The following is a 13,825-nucleotide window of genomic DNA, read 5'->3' as shown; positions in this document are numbered from 1 at the left end:
CACTTTTTATGCCCAATATATTTTTCTTCTTTCTATTTATGAGTCATGCTTTTTTATTTCTTTGTCTCAGTTTTTTATTAAAAGCTGTCCACTTGTGGGGGGATGATATTTGGTTGTTAGTGTTTCCTCGGTCATGTGTTTTTTTAGTAACTCGGCTGAACTCTGTCTGTGGAGTCTTTGCTCTTAGTGTGCAGCCTATAAAGGCTCTTGTTAATTTTTGTTCTTTATTTTATTTTTTGGTCTTTTGGTCTTTCCGTAACTAGTTGTTACCCCTAGGTCAGTTAAGCCACTTTTTTGATCAAAGATTGTGCTTAAATATCCTTAGTCAGTTAGACTTGTATCCTTTGCTGTTTTTACTGTAAGATATATGCCTGGCATAGAGGGTCCTATCACAGTTTAAGGAGTTTATGATTTTGTCCCATGCTCATCTAGCAACTAATAGTTTAGGTTTTTCCTCTCTGACTATTCCTAAGAGGGCACAGCTTAAGGCATGCAGAGAGTCTTAATTCTGGCAGTAATGTGTGTGATTTTATTTTTAAGCCTGTCTTCCCTAAGATGTGCCTCCGAGTCTGAGTAGCTTATCGTTCAGCCAATGTTTTGGCAGAATTATACTTAAGGTCTTTCTGCCAGTGAGGATTCTGACTTTTATTGATGAATTTTTCTGTGGTTTGGGAATGTTTTCAAACCAGTTCTGATTGTTCCAAGCGGGTGCCACGTAACATACACAATATTCCTGAACTCATGGTTGACTGTTACTACAAAGAGAGCTCTTCAAAGCTACCTTTTCTCCTGGTTCTCTATGTTAAATTTCTGGTTTCTCTGCCATGTCCCTCGATGCTACTAGTATCATGCTATCACTGTGTTCTTAATTGCTTCCCTTTAAGGTCCTCATGGTTTTTGGCAACAACGTTAGACGTGGAGTTCTTTGAGATCTCTTCCAATTAAAATCAGTCTCTTCAGGCAGAGCTGCAGAGCTCTAAGTCATTATGGCCTGCCTCTTCCCCTAATCAGAATCTTTGCAGGTCTGCACAGAAGCTGGAGGTAACCCAAAGGCCCGCTTCTCTTAGAATAACCTATGTGCTCTATAAGCTGGCACTGGAGGTACTTGGTAGTCCCTGGGCTTCTTGGCTTGCCCCTCCCTGCATGGAAACTCTGCCCTATAAGCAAACTGGAGATGAGGCAATTGTGCCCAGTAGTTTTGGTCTATCGTATCTGGAGTGGAGTTTGCATGCTACAAATGGAACCTGAGTAGGGTTAACCAGCCTCAATCTTCTCAGCTATGTCTGTTTTGAATGGAGCTCTACATAATAGGACTAATAGATGATGAGTAATGCCAGCTACCTACCTCTCCTGAGGTGAACCCATAGCCCTCAAAAGGAGCTGGAGTGAAGAGTCCCGTCTTTATGGCTGTACCTTCTGCAGGTGGAGCACCAAGAGAAGTTTCTATACATTGGGCTGGAAGTAGGGAAACACAGTAAGTCTTGGCTCAAATGTCACAGCCTTCTGCTATTTTTTATTAAGATTTAATAGATTTTTTTCCCATTTGCTTTATGCCTTTCAGACAATTTCCAGAGACTTTAAATGATTGGTATTTTGCTGCTGTTACTGTTCTTTTATAATTTTCTCTAGTTAAAAGGTGATTTTATTGGGGGAAGGGTTCACTGCATTACTCACTCTGCCATTCCCAAAATGCCGCTCCTTTACTCATAATTCATTGTATTGACTCTGTAGTGGCCAAGGACAGGACACTGGTCCCTGACATGGGTCAGTTTAGCATGAAGATTATTTTGAGTTAAAAACTAACCATAACTCAATAGATTCAGAGAAAGCTCTAGCTATTCACCTCCATCCTCAACTGCCTAAAAAGAATTTAGAGAACCTTCTCCGGGAGGAGAGCTATCACCAAAAATAACCATATTATGATATGGACAGGTATGGTAGAAAGTCATTTACTCTTTCTCATCTTCCTGTGAATTACATTCCTTCCCTTTGAAGTCTTAGGTCCCTTACCTTCTTTCTCCATAGTTTAGAATGACATATATACCTCATTTTGTCTGTCTTTGGAATTTCCATGTCTGTTTGGATTCCCCATATGTATACAATTAAATGTGATTTTCTATTTCCCCTGTCATGTCAATTTGATTTTTAGTCAAGCTAGAGGGACCTTTGAAGGGGATAGGAATTCTTACTCTTTGACAATTCCATATTACCCTTTTTAAAAACACATTGAAATTTATTTTTCATTTAACTTTTATGTTGAACTGATTTAAAAGAAATCTTAAACTATCTAAAAAAGTGATGGTGGGATATTATTAAATACATTTAAGAATTTGTCTACCAAAAACCAAGAATATGGAAAGCACCATTTATAAGTAAATCTTTAAATATGCATCTTACAGAACTTTATATTTTCATCAGGGCTCTTTTGAAACACTTAATGCATCATATCTTTTTTTTAATTTTTACTTTAGTGAAGTATATAATTTCCCAACTCTATTGAGAAAATAAGCTGAAATATTCTCTCCTGTAACCATTGTGAAAAGTAAAGAGTTTATAAAGTCACAATAGGTCACATTAAGAATTTTTAAAACAGATTTTAGGCCAGTAGTAATCATGGAATTGGGTGGGATTAAAATAAAGAAGACCAAGTGTGTAATGGTTAATCTTATGTGTTATATTATGCAACATATTCATAGAAAATTTCCTATGTTCATTAAGTATTTATACATTTATCTGGAGCCTAGACTTCTTGTGAGGAATTCTTGTTACTCTATCCTCATTCATCTACACTGTTTCCTAATTTCTCTATTAAACGACAGAGCTACAGAGATAAAAACAAAACGGTCATATCATCTAATCCAATTCTTCATTTTACAAAAGTGAAAAACTATATTCTAGAGAGGAAAAAGCAAGGTAATGTGCCTTTTAAAAGATCCCTGGGTGGCTCAGGGGATCCCTGGGTGGCTCAGCGGTTTAGCACCTGCCTTTGGCCCAGGGTGCGATCCTGGAGTCCCAGGATCGAGTCCCACGTTGGGCTCCCTGCATGGAGCCTGCTTCTCCCTCTGCCTGTGTCTCTGCCTCTCTCTCTCTCTCTCTCTCTCTTTGTCTATCATAAATAAGTAAATAAATAAATCTTTTAAAAAATAAATAAAAAATAAAAAAAGATTTTACTTATTTGGGAGAGAGAGAATGCATGTGTGTGCATGAGAGAGAGAAGAAGAGAGAGAGCATGAGCAGGAGAGAGAGGGAGAGGGAAAAGTAGACTTCCAAGGAAGCAGGAATCCTAACTTGGGGGGGTCCATCCCAGGACCCTGAGATAATGACCTGAGCTGAAAGCAGATATTTACCAAGCTGAGTCACCCAGCCACACAGCAATGTGGCTTTTAATGCATATCTAAAACCTGGATGTCTCAAACTCCTCCCCAATGAATGTTCTACTCTGCATGCAGTTATTCCCCCAAAATAACAGAAGGTATTGGGAACAGAACTTATGCTGCCATAATCAACACAGCATCTCCCTTACTACTTCCCTATCCTGCTGTGGTTCTACAGTAGTGGTCCAAAATGCAGGTAACATCTTAGAATGGGTTATTTCCTCATTTAACACTTTGTGTTCACATCTTCTGAAGACTCCATTTATTTCTGGAAGATTATTTTCCCCGCACTTTGTTGAAAGAGAGAGAGATTGATTTTCCTAGGACATTAGTGATTCTGATTAAGAATGGCAGGCAAAGGAAGAAGTATTTATGATTGAAGGGTATCTCCCAAGAGCCACATAGTTAAATTCTCAAGTCAAGGACAATATACTTAAAATTAGGGCATGCTGGAATTTTACCCTATGATAACAGTAAAAGTATATCTTTCTCACAAGTCAAAATTAGTTTCCACTATTAGGAAAAGAAAAAGCGCAAAACTTTCATACAGAGACACTTTTTATCGGTGTTGCTAGTTCATTTAGTGCAATTCAACTATCTGGAATAATATGCATGTTCTACATCATTTAAAAATATTTTGTCTACAAATACTTATAAACAAATTAGCTCTGACAATGCTCCATATCATCCCTTGAAAGCCTGATTTCTTTGGTATTTCTAAAGAAAAAGTATAAGCAAATAATCTTTAAACAATTTCCAAAGTGTGTTTGGGGCCTATCAGGGTAACATTGCATGTTGCTTGTTTCCTTTCCTAAAATCTCAGTGGGAATCCTCAGTCAATTGTTGCAATGATTAGATCTTAGTTTTGCCGCATGTTGAAACACTTCAAATCAGGACAGAGGAGGAGAAGAAAGCTCTCTTAAACAGATAACTTGTGTACAGCAAGACATTCTTTTGTTTATGGACTTCAGAGAGAATTCTTTGTAAGTTATACAAGTCCACGTTGTGAAGAACAAAGATGGGATTTCAAAGGCTTGTTTCTTTTGTGATAGAAGAAAAAGCATTTTTCCTCTCCAGGTGAATATTTCTAAGAAAGATTAATAAGTAGAAAAGAGATATCATCTTCAGAAAAGATCAGAGCTCGAGATGTACTGTTTGGGCTCTGTGGTAATTTTATACATCCCCTCAGTAAGAGTGGGCTGCAGGTGGAAGAGGTTTTTGTTTTGTTTTGTTTCAAACTTTCTATTGCCTCAAATTAATTGACAAATGTAGCCACATCTGACAGAGGGAAATCTGCAGTTTAGTGGGCATATACATTGTATACATTCTACTTTGTACAGATATTCCCTATTTCATCTTGCTGTTGAGAACATATCTTCTACTATCATTCTCTTTGACTCTTCATGGTCGTTTTTATACCCCACATACACATTTTCAAGTGCTTCCCGAGGAAAGACTTTGTCTACAATATGTCCTTGTCTCAACAGGACTTCTTCCAGCCTCAACAATCGGACTCTGACTTTTCTTTGACCACCCACTTAGTTTCTTCTGCCTCTGAAGATTTTAAATGTTCTATCCTCAGTCATTTCATATTTCTATGTAATCTATTAAAAGTCAAGATTCTTCTGACAAATTTTTGTAACAATAATATTCTATTTCCTGCTCTTTTAAAATAATTATCAGCATGAATTATCTCTTGCCTGACACCTGTACCTGTATAATGTATGCCTGTCAGGATTGGTTTTTTAAATACATATTCTCTCTGTAGAGTTTAACCTACTGTGAAGTAGGTTGTTTAGCATTGTCATTGAATTTCATTTTATAAATAATAATCATAAATAATCATGAATAGTGCTTCTGTAGACCAAGGACAATTTACAAGGGTTTTGAAAGAACTTAGTTGAGTAAATAGTGCTGTGAATATATTATACAATCAGCTTACGCTTTTTTTTATGTTTTTGGAAAATGGCATTCTAGGATTTCTAGGAAATTCTAGGGAATGTAACATATGGTCCTAAAAATCTTCCAATTAGAGAACTTAAAAATTTCCCAGATTCTTATTTGTGTAAAAATATTTAGAGTTAGAAATAATTTTAGGATGGAGGTATATAGCAGCCTCATTGCTAAAAGAAACTAGACCAAAAAAATTAATTTGATACACAAAAATAAATCACATATATAAAAGTGATATGGCGGGATTATATTAAGAGTAGAGTACAAGATCTTAAGAGAAAGGTGCTAAATACAGTAGCATGTACTATGCTACTTTATCTCTTCTTCCTTAAATGAACAAAATTATTTTCACAAGGGGCATGATTGTTTCCCATTTTTCTGGTGATAAGCAACTGTCTCCGCAGAAGACATTTAAACTCATCAAAATAAAATGTTTAAAAACAAATCAATATAGTAAGTAAAATACATAAAATGTTACCTTGAAGTTTCCAGGAAAAGAGTTGCAAAATAAGAAATAGAAGCAGAGAAGAAAAAAAAAAAAAAAACTAGTTTTCAAAAAGATTTATACATGTAGCCAGTTCACAAACTTACTCATAAACTCTGATATGCAGAAAATATGTATTTTACTTAATTCCCTAAAATGTCTCTTTTCTTTGCACTATTCTCAGAACAATCTTCTGGGTATAGAAAGAATAATGGGGAATACAAGTTTAGCAAAAATCAATTAAAAACTTAGTCTGATCCATTTAAACAGGATGTTGAGGTTACAGTCAGCATCTCCAAGATAATTCAGTTTTAAGGGTTCTCCATCTTCTGCTTGCTGCTCTCACAGTTGGCATGAGAGATATGAAGAAAAGGTTTATATGACTTTGAGGCTTTCGGGAGGCCTCTCACCTTATACCCTAGGCTATTCCTTGGGTGTATGCTGTCAAATAAAAACAAATCCAGAGTTCAGTGAGGATGAACTTATTAAAAAATATGTATATTGAAGTAAAGGGAGAAAGGTTATTGTGATGGGACAGGGAAACTCTTGTAATAGGGCTGGGGGATTATTGCCATATGGCAAATCTACCAGGAGATTTGCAAGTGTATCCAATGGCACCAGAAAAAGGCTTTTTTTTTTTTTTTTTTTTTGCAGAAAGGAGTAAACAAAGCTAGGAATAACCAAGTGTGGGGAACAAGGATGGGTGGCAATGCGACAGGACAGTGCATGAGGAGGGACAGATGTTCCCCTGAGGTCAGGCAGTTAGTTCCCAGGAGAGGCTATAAAAGAGCTTTTGTTCATTAGCACAATGATCAGAGGAGGGTAAAGGCTCAGAGGCCTGGGGAAGGAAGGAGAAGCCTGAGCAACATTTGGTCAAGTTAGCAGGCATTTTGTCCAGATTGTTCAGTGGGTATGAACAGTTCACCTCAGCATGCAGGAGACAAATGAGAATTTGGAGACTTTTCTTCCAGCCTTGTCATAGGTAAAGCAGGGGTTTACCAGTGGGGCTTATCTAAGTCATAATGGGAAGAATGATTCTTTGCAGTTAGCCATTTCAAGAACACAGAAAGGTTGGGGAATTTCTTGACTGTTGCAGTTTTGGGGGACACAGGACTCTGATAAAGTTGAACAGTGTCAATGTGAGGATACGGAAACTCCCACAGACCTAAATCTCTAGTACTGGGTGTTCCACAATTCAACCTAATTCTGGCACTATGGATTTGGAAGAAGCATTAGATTCCACAGGTTAAGGGCTCAGTCCCACAGAACTGACACCCCCCATCCCCGCCACCCTCCCCTCCACACTTCAAATAACAATCCCAAGTCTGGGTTGTCACCTGTGCTTTTGACCAACTGGCTATAGACTGGAGGTTCCAAAGACTCCCTCCTTTGGTTCAATTAACTTGCTAGACCAGCTCACAGAACTCAGGGAAACATTTTACTTACTAGATCACCAATTTAGTATAAAAGAATATAATTCAGGTACACTCAGATGAGAGAGATACGTGGGGCAAGGTATAGGGAAGAGGCACAGAGCTTCCATGTCCTCTGTCTTCTCCAAGTGCAACATTTTCCCCAAATTTCTACCCATTTACCAACCTGAAAGCTCTCTGAACCTAGTCATTTTGGGTTTTTATGACGGTTGCAAGTAGAGAGGCATGATTGATCAAATCACTGGCCATTGCAATTGACTTAACCTCCAGCATGAGGGGGTAAGCCTAAAACCTTCAACCCTTTAATCATAAGGCTGGCTCCACTGGCAACCAGTGTCCATCCTTAGGTTACCTAGGTGCTTTCTAAAACTCACCTCCTTAACATAATAAAAGACACCTTTATTGTTCTTATCATTTAGGAAATGCCAAGGGTTTGGGGAGCTTTATGTCAGAAATTGGGACAAAGAAGAAATTTCTATACTTATTATAAATCATGTTATCTCAATGCCATATTCTCACTCTGGCTCTGGATGGTCCTCTCCCCAACAACAATGCCTTAGTCACAGAGACATACAAGTGTCCATCAATTCTCAACTGAACACACACACCAGGAAGGACCTGAAAGAGTATAAACCAGAGGAGCTGGCTGCCTGGCCATGCTTATTTATGCTCTTGATTCATCACAAACAAAAAGTGTTGGTCCTGGATCACTCTGAACAGTGACCTTTTCCAAAGTGTGAAATTTGAAGTGGTAAACAGCATCCTTGCTCACAACAGAGCCTTTCTGGCATAAAATGTACTTCCAATGCAATATTTATCTCTGGCTAGCCAGAGAGACAATAAATATGTGATTATATAGGGGAGGTAGGGAAGGCAGGAAAAGCGCAGAACATTTTTCTTTCAAAAATATTACCTACTTACTCTTAGAAAGTATATATTCAAAAACACATAAACTAAAGCCTGGTTTGCTATATATCAGCCTTCAGGTAAAAAAAAAATTAAAAAGCATATAAATAATTAGACATCAATTGACAATACTGATCAGATTAAAGGAAACTATTAATTATTTATTATATAGCAAGAGTTAAAGGAAGTAATCGGACACTCATCTAGGAACAGCTTTTTGGTAGTCAAGGTACAGAACATGGTGGTGACAAGGGAATTGAACCAACTCGACAACTGCTAATTAGGAAAGATTCTCTGTTGTAAAAAGCACAGGAATTGACATGGGTGGCTGAGCTTCTTTATTTGATTCTTGTGCACCCAGGAGAACCGCATGATGTAATCGGTACAAAACTTACCAGGAACTAATAGAGCTGAAAATTCAAAAGCAGAATGGGGGTGGGGGTTAGGCAATACTACAGCTCTGCTTCCAGAAAGTGGATTTAAACAGGCTTAAAGAACAGGATTTTTTTATAGGTCTCATAAGATGAAGAAATTCAAGGGGTACTGAAGGTTAAGGTACATGCTTTTAGAAAAGAAAGAAAGATTTTTTAAATTATTATTGGTGAAATAAGTGAAAAGAGGGGGAAAACTTAATTATCTGACAATTGTCTAAAGGAGTTGAAAAATAAGCAAGGATAATTCAAAAAGGACAGATCATCAGACATGGATGACTACCCAACGAAAATATGTCAAAGAAGCAAGGAAACCTACAGTGGAATATCTTTACAAACACTTACTGGTTACTTGTGTGCTAGCCACTGGTATTATTGCATTTTTCCTTCACATGGAAGGGAAATGAGGAAGAATAGCATTCTGGACAAGATGATTTTACCTTGTATGCTTATTCCCTTGAATGCGTTTTATTGGGTATCCACTGTGTTTCTCAGACACAGTCCCTTTGGACCTCTAATGCATAGCCCATTTCTCCTAAACTGATCCTCTTTCTAAAGTGAATATGGCTCTCCACTAAAATCTTTACATTTTGTCCATAATATTTGGACTCAAGTTTGGGCTCCTTGCTCTGGAATTCCAGATGATTCGCAAATTATTCCTCCCTAGTCTCTTCATCATCGCATGTTGATACTCACTGTGCTTCATCATCTCTCTCAACCATGCCAATCTCATTTAATTTCTTTATGCAAAATGTGTGCTCTGGTGGCCAGTCCCTTTGTATACTTTGTTCCCTCTGGTTGTAATGCCCTTCCTTCCATCTTTCATCTAGTAATTCTCAGCTCATTTACCAAAACCCATCTCACGCAGCTTTCTTTGTTCTAACTCAGCCAATATCAATGATTTGATTTCTATACTCTTATTGGAGAATTTCATCTAATGCTCTTTGATCAAAGGATACATATCATACATGATAGTAAAAGTTACCTTTTTAGTTTAGTTTCCCAGTAGCATATGTGCTCTGTTAAATTGGGGCCTTAATCCTGTATCTTTCTCTCTATCCCTAGTATTTGTCCCACTGCCTGGTATAAAGTTAACCTTTAATTTCAACTTTTTAAACAAATGCTGAATGGAATGATGGATACTGACTGACACTATACCCTGTAACACTGACTCCAGGTGTGTGAACTCACTCCATTCTTTTAAAACCAATCTGGGGAAAGAAGTTGGTTTATCCACTGTCCTTGAATTGTCCACTTTGAAGCTGCCTCAGCCTCAAGGGTTCCTCTTATTCCCATGCAGGCTCCTCACCACCTTCACAGCTCCTCTTTAACTTCTGGATACACTACATAATAAGATACTGCTCTTTCCCCAAGGGTGGTCAATGAACAGAAAGAACTTTTATTTTTTTAAATGTTAAAATATTGTGCTGACCAATTTGATACTTCATTCCATTTTTACAGTAAGCCCATATGGTAGGCTGTTTTCCTATTTCCATTTTATGGTTGATAAACAGAGGATCAGGGAGGTTAAAGAATCATTAGAGGAAGAAAAACAATGTGCTACACCTGAAACAGAAGCATTAACCTAAGGGTAAGATTATTATGTTTAATATAGTTTTTTTTTCTTTGTTTCTTGATTCCTAGTTGTGTCTACATCTCCCTATCTGAAAATGGGGATAATTCAGTACTTACCTTTTTATCCTGCCATGACAACTAAAACATTTAATATAAATAAAGGGAATGTAGTAAGCTACAATATTTTAGCTATTACTGTTTTTATTATAATTATTACTTATATCTTCAGAACTGATTTTGTCAGAGCATACAATCCTCTTTATTTTTTTTAAGAGAATATTAAATCGTTTATTGATTACACATGATAATGGACAATACACAAGCTTTAATCCCATCTATAATTTTATCTGATACCATAATTCAATTCATATATATTGCATAGGATGTACCAACAATCATAATAACCAAATAAACTCCAGGAGTTTGCTTGGGTGACCCAGATCACAACGGTGAACTCCAGATCACAACACATTAACTGTCAGTTCAACCACACCAAGGTTTGTGGAGACATGGCTTCTGTGCCCACGCCGGTTGCAAATAAATTTCGAATGAAACCTGGCACCACCCTGAAGGAATTCTAACTTCACACTTTTGGGGTAGTTTACCAAGATGGCTTCAGAGTAGACTAACTTTACACAGCACATCTTTAAAAAGACACATTTATTCAGTGTCATGATGACTATTACATTTAACAATCAACAGCATGGGTGCAAAAAAAAAAAAAAAACTACATTAAAACCCTTTGTTGGAATGCTTTACACTTTCCGCAAAACAGGAACTAAAATAACCTGTTAAACAATTAGTCACAAATACAGTCCTCGAGTTTTTTGCCCATACACATGAGTATTGTCTAAAACATGTCTTCTTTGTAGCAGCTAGGCCCTGCCACCACTGTGCTTGGCTGAGTTCACAAATCTGTTGTAACCTGTAGCTTCCTGTCACTTCTCTGGCTCTCCTCTCCTGCTAAGCTTTGTTTCCTGGCAGTAATTAAAACCTTCTGCCACTGCATAGCTGCTGCTGCTGGAACCACCTTGCCACCTTGGTTTCGTGGTTTGGCAAAATATTGGCCTCCACCACCATAGGGGCCAGAGCTTCTGCCTCCAAAATTTCCTCCGTTCATGGGTCCAAAATTTGAGGATTGATTGTTATAATTGCCAAAATCATTATAGTTACCACCACCTCCAAAGTTGCTTCCATAATTATCAAATCCGTTAGAGCCATCGCCACTGCCACTGTATCCACCACCACCTCGATTGCCACCAAAGCCACCTCAACCACTGGAGTTCCCTCCATGACCAAAGTTGTCATTCCCACCAAAACCACCTCCATGACCACCACCAAAGTTTCCAGAACCACTTCGGCCTCTTTGGCTGGACAAGCACTAGCCATCTCTTGCTTCGATAGGGCTTTCCTTACTTCACAGTTGTGGCCATTCACAGTATGGGATTTTTGAATGACAATCTTGTCTACAGAGTCATGGTCGTCAAAGGTCACAAAAGCAAAACCTCTCTTTTTGCCACTGCCTTGGTCAGTCATGATCTCCATCGCTTCAATTTTCCCATACTGTTCAAAATAATCTCTTAGATGTTGTTCTTCAGTGTCTTCTTTAATGCCACCAACAAAAATCCTTTTCACAGTTAAGTGAGCACCAGGTCTTTGAGAATCTTCTCGGGAGACAGCCCTCTTTGGTTCCACCACTCTTCCATCCACCTTGTGTGGCCTTGAGTTCATGGCTGCGTCCACCTCCTCCACGGTGGCACCTGAGGAACCCAAAGCCTCTGGAGTGCTTGGTGTTGGGGTCTCTCATTACTACACAGTCCGTAAGCATCCCCCAGTGCTCAAAAATGGCTCCTCAGACTCTCATCGGTTGTTTCAAAGCTCAAACCTTTGTTGAGCTCAGGCTCTTTGGAAGACTCTGACTTAGACCTGACGGCAGTGGGAGGGGAGACCTTAATGATGCTTACTCGGCAGCGTCCAGGGGCAGAAAGACAATGCTCTTCTTTAATGGTATTCCAAAAAGTATTTCAAAACTTTAGCAGAGGAAATTTTTGTAAAATTATTATTTATAAATTTATGTAAATAAGGTTTTTTAACCTAACATATAGATCAAATCTATTTTCATTCTTGTATCCTCAATTACACATGTGTTCATTTCATTATATGTTACATAGAGATAAGAATCCAGTATTAAAGATATTTCAGAAAGATAAAATTGAAATTTTTAATGAAATTATTGATACTTTGAGCATAATAGTCACAAATACTTTAGATAAGTTTGTTTTCCTTTCACTGTTGTGACAAGGAAAACACGTCATTGAAAGGACATGAGCCAATAATTGCAACAGGACATTTTCAATAAGACAAAAATGTTAGAAAAATTTCCTATCTTCTTAGGTGTGAGTTTTTCTCAGAAATATTCTAGCTGGTTCTTTTTTTTTATTTTATTTTATTTATGATAGTCACACAGAGAGAGAGAGAGGCAGAGACACAGGCTCCATGCACCGGGAGCCCGACGTGGGATCCAATCCCGGGTCTCCAGGATCGCACCCTGGGCCAAAGGCAGGCGCTAAACCTCTGCGCCACCCAGGGATCCCCTAGCTGGTTCTTACATGGCTCTGGTATTAGTCCTTTCCAGCATTCTCATCTCTCCTTTTTTAAAATGCATCTTTTATCAATATATTTTGCAAAAAGCCACGTTTTTGAACCTAAAAGTGTATTCCTAAAGTTCATGAACTATTTGTAAGCACAGCAGTTCATAAAATTAATGATTTTTTTTGAAATGATTCCTGATTTCATCTCAGTGTTTATGAACCAAGACAATCTGTAAATTGAATAGCTTGCATTTTTAATACAGTTGGTAAATTGAAGCTTTATGTGTATGCATGTGTGTGTGTTTACTTTCATAATCATCCTCCAAATCTTTGCACTCAGCATTAAGGATATATTAGGTTAAACTTGTTAACCACTGGAAAAGTTAATAACAACTCCCCAGTGTCAGTTAAAGTAAAATCTGACATATTTCACAATTGTGAGCAGTTATGGCCACACAAAAAATGTATCTTAAATAGAAATGTTCAAAAATATATGTGTGTTAAAAAAAATGAAGTCCCAGGAAATTATTTTGGCAAAGGATATTAAGAAAACTTTTATTGTTTTATAAGATTTTTCAAGTCTCGTTTTTTTAAATCTAAAGCAATCAGTAATATCAGTAGCAACACTAAAACTCACCAACAGTTCCAATATAAAATAATCCCTGTGCCCATTTCCTTGTCTCTTTATAAAAGGAAGGATTATTTAAATACATATTTCAAAAAGATATGGTACGGCTTTTGTGAACTTTTCTTGAGGACCTAAGAAATGGAGTTGTTTTCTGTTCAAGGGTAGCTGATTGGCAACAGTACATATTTGTTGTTCAAAAATTTTAGTCAGCTTTTTAGACTTCTTTTTTTTGAAAGACATTGTGGATATATGAGAAGCAAAATGTGGGAAAAGGAAGAACTGAAAAGTATTGAGAAAGAAAATAAATTTTGATTAATTTCTATGGTACTTAAAATGCTGTACTAAATATTAATAATGTACTAACCTCCCCCCTTACATTGCTCAAAACATATATTAAACATTTGCTTGCTTTTAATTGTTTTGGTGTTTGAATTGGTGTTCATTCTAAGG

At 37.4% G+C, this 13,825-nt stretch overlaps 1 long non-coding RNA gene across 16 annotated transcripts in view; it reads right to left on the bottom strand.

Annotated features, from left to right (window-relative positions):
- The window catches only part of LOC106558100, a 267,855-nt gene that overhangs the window by 110,082 nt on the left and 143,948 nt on the right, over window positions 1-13,825 (bottom strand). For all 16 annotated transcript variants that reach the window (XR_005382180.1, XR_005382184.1, XR_005382172.1 and 13 more), the window contains one exon: window positions 1,346-1,455. This is a non-coding gene — a long non-coding RNA (uncharacterized LOC106558100). The remainder of the gene's footprint in view (window positions 1-1,345; window positions 1,456-13,825) is intronic.

Source organism: Canis lupus, chromosome 31, assembly GCF_011100685.1.
Source record: "Canis lupus familiaris isolate Mischka breed German Shepherd chromosome 31, alternate assembly UU_Cfam_GSD_1.0, whole genome shotgun sequence".
NCBI classification, from domain to species: Eukaryota; Metazoa; Chordata; class Mammalia; order Carnivora; family Canidae; genus Canis; species Canis lupus.
Note: the sequence above shows the minus strand (reverse complement) of the source record. Positions and strands in the feature narration are given on the sequence as shown.